Consider the following 3,907-nt stretch of genomic DNA (forward strand, 5'->3'; position numbering starts at 1 on the left):
TTCCCTCTCCAATATGTACTGCTTGCTGCTACCCTACTAAACTTCTCCATTGCTACTGGCGTGATACAGTATGTCATTGTGGTTTTGATTTGCATCTCTCATATTGCCTTTGGTTTTGAGCATTTCTTTATGTGTCTGTTGGCTACCTGAATGTCTTCCTCTGTGAAAAGTCTTTCTTTTTTTGGTCCATTTTGTAATTGGGTTATTAGTCTTTTTCTTCTGGAGGCCCAGGAGTATTCTGTGAACTTTTGTTAGTTGATCCTTGTCTGAAATGTTTTTGCCAAATATTTTTTCCTGGTTGGTAGGTTTTCTTTTCACCCTGTTGGAAAAAGATTTTGATGTGACTCCAGCTCTTTGCACATTTCATTATAATACTTTGGTTTCCCATGCTGTCCTTTGAAATCTTCTGTTCAGCTCCTTACTTTCTTCCCTTTGCTTTGGCTTCTTGCTGTTCTAGTGATATTCAGAGTCTCTTCTGATGTCCATGTAGTTTTTTCTTCCTCCTGTTTTTGTAATGACCTTTTAAATTATTTATGGATGTTGTTCTTGATATGCTCCCAGAGCTCATCTGGTCTTCACTCAAAGCCTCAAATCTGTTCCTTAGATGGTTTTCAAATTCACGTGGGATAAAGTCTGCTGTTAGGGACCTCTCTAAAGTACTCAGGAGCAACAGTGTCTCTCTGGAGACTAAGGTGCGCCTGATACAGGCTATGGTATTTGCAATCGCTTGTTATGCATCAGAGAGTTGGACAATGACTAGGGAGGACAGAAGGAGAGTGGATGCTTTTGAGCTGTGGTGCTGGAGAAGGGTACTGAATGTACCCTGGACTGCCAGGAAAACAAACAGATTTGTCTTGGAGAGGATTAAACCAAGCTACTCCTTGGAGGCAAGGATTCTGGGGCTTCATCTGACATACTTTGGACATGTTTCCAGGAGGGACGGGTCCTTGGAGAGGGACATCATGCTTGGGAGGGTTGAGGGACAGTGCAGGAGGGGAAGACCCTCTATGAGATGGATTGATTCAGTGACTGGGGTAATTGGGATGGGTGTGTCAGAGGTGGTGCGGTTGGCGCAGGATAGAGCAGGGTTTAGGGCTGTTGTGCATAGGGTCGCTATGAGTCGGAAACGACTCGACGGCACATAACAACAACAGACTTAAGGTCATACGTTGGTCCCTGCGGATTTGACTTAACCTTCTTTAGCTTCATCTAAAGTACTTGATGTTCTGTTCCACAATCAGCAACTGAACTAATTTTCAGAGCTGACATTGAGCTTCTCTAGCAATTCTTCCCACAGATGTAATCTATCTGATTCCTATGTATACCATCAGGCGAAATTCATATGCATAGTCTGTGTTTATGTTTCTTATAAAAAGTTTTTTCAATGAATAAATCATTGATTGTTCAGAATTCTATCCTTCTATCTCCAGCTTCATTTCTGTCACCAATTCCATGTTGTCCTACTACTGATCCTTATTCCTTGTTTCCCACTTTTGCATTCCAGTCACCCATTATTATTTTCTTAAATAATTTTTTATTTTAATTGTTATTTTAACAAAAGTTTACAGAAAAGTTATATTTTCATTCATTCGTTGTTGCACATTTTACCCACTCTCCTCCTTCCCCCTCCCCAAGTTGAATTTTTTATACTAGTTTATTTATAAAATTCTAATACTTTATTTTCAAGAACAGATTCTTCCAATTTCCCTCACCCTCCCCATCAAATTGTAGAACTCCATGATTAATCCCCACCTCCCCCTACACATCCTCATCCCTCTGTTTCCAGCCTCCCCACCTCCCTTAGATCCTTGTACCATTCTACAAAAATGGTTTTGTACAATATTTATCCTTGTGGTACTGAGTTAGTTCACTCAGCATAATGCTCTTCAGTCTCTCCCAAGTTAGGAAATTTTTATAAAATCATTGCTCTTGTGTGCTGCATAGCATTCTATCATGTGAATATACCATAATTTCTCAATCTGTTTGTGGTTGGACATTTGGGCTGTTTCCATGTTCTTGCAAGGGTGAATAATGCTGCTATGAACATTGGTGTACAAATCTCAGTTTGTACCTCAGTTCTAATTTTCTCAGGGTATGTTCCAAGGAGTGGAGTAGCTGGGTCATATGGAATTTCCATGTTCAGCTTTTTGAGGAAGCTCTAAACTGCCTTCCAGAATGGTTGTACCATTATATAATTCCACCAAAAATGTATAAAGAGTTCCTTTCTCACCACATCCTCTCCAACATTTATTACTTGCTGCCCTGTTAAACTTTGCCACTGTTACTGGAGTGAGATGGTAACTCACTATGGTTTTGATTTGAATCTCTCTTATTGCCAGTGATTTTGAGCATTTCTTCATGTGTCTATTTGCCATTTGAATATTTCCTCTGTGAAAATTCCTTCCCTATCTTTTGCCCATTTTGTAGATGAGTTATCAGTCTTTTTCTTTTGGAGGTGCAGGAGTATTCTGTAAACTTTCGTTATGAGACTCTTCTCTGAGATGGTATTACCAAATATTTCTTAGGTTTTCTTTTTATCTTCTTGGAAACAGTTTTTGATGCACACATGGATTTAATCTATAGAAGGTCCGATTCATCAATTTTATCTTCTTCAGATTGTGCATTCCTGGCTGTATTTGTCAGTCTCTTTATACCTTGGACTAGCACTTTTAAACTTGATCTCAGTTTGTCTCTTATGAACTTTATTGTTTGGGGCATTACCTTTAGATCTCTGATCCACCTTGAGTTGTTTTTTTGTGTATAGTGTGAGATGTGGATCCTGTTTCAGCTTTCTGCTGATGACAGTCCAGTTTTGCCGGCACCATTTGTTAAAGAGGTTGCCATTTCCCCATTTGATAGCTTTGATTTCCTTGTTGAATATCAGTTGACCATAGATAGTTGGGTCTATTTCTGAATTTTCACTTCTGTTCCATTGCGCTAGGTCCCTGTCATTGTACCAGTACCATGATGTTTTGGTTACTACTGGTGTTTAGTTAGTAGATTTTGATGTCCGGGAGTGCTATGCCCCCTACCTCACTTTTGTTTCTCAGAAGGGTTTTGCTTATTTGATGTCTCTTGCCTCTCCAAATAAATTTGACAGTTTCCATTTCAATCTCCTTGTAAAGTGAGTTTGATATCTGTATTGCAATTGTATTGAACAATGTAGATTGCTTTTGGTAGGATTGTCATTTTCATCACATTGAGACTTCCTATCCATGAAGAGGGCACATTTTCCATTTCTTTAAGTCTTTTCTTGTGTTTTGCAGGAACACTCTGTACTTTTCTTTACATGGGTCTTTTGTATCTCTAATTAGGTGTATTGATTTGTGGTTGGCTATTGTAAATGGTATTGCTTTATTGATTTCTTTCTCAGAGCTCTCTTTGTTACTGTAGAAGAATCCTATTGATTTTTGGATATTGATCTCATATCCTGCCACTCTACCACATTGGCCTACTAACTCTAACAGTTTTTTGGTTTAGTCTTTGGGGTTTTCTGTGTACACTATCATATCATCTGCATGGAGTGACTGACCATTTCTTTGCTGATCTGGATGCCTTTAATTTTCTTCTCTTGTTGTATTGCCCTAGCAACCACTTCCAATGCAATATTGAACAGAAGTGGTGATAGGGGGGCATCCTTGTCTGGTGCCTGTTTGCAAGGAAAATGTTTTTAGTCTTTCTCCATTGAGAATGATATTGGCTCTTGGTTTTGCATATAAACTTTTGACTATATTGAGGAAATTCCCTTCTATTCGAATTTTTTTAAAAATTTCTTTATTTTTCATTTCAATGAACATCTACAGAGATTTTTGAATTCCATTCATTCATTGTTGCACCCCTCTCCCCGCCCCCCCCCGTTTGCTCCTCTCCTTCAAACGCAAAAGAAAAACTCCCTCATTGGTATGCA

Source organism: Elephantulus edwardii, unplaced genomic scaffold (assembly GCF_000299155.1).
Source record: "Elephantulus edwardii isolate Elephantulus edwardi_28Jun2011 unplaced genomic scaffold, EleEdw1.0 scaffold00423, whole genome shotgun sequence".
NCBI lineage: Eukaryota > Metazoa > Chordata > Mammalia > Macroscelidea > Macroscelididae > Elephantulus > Elephantulus edwardii.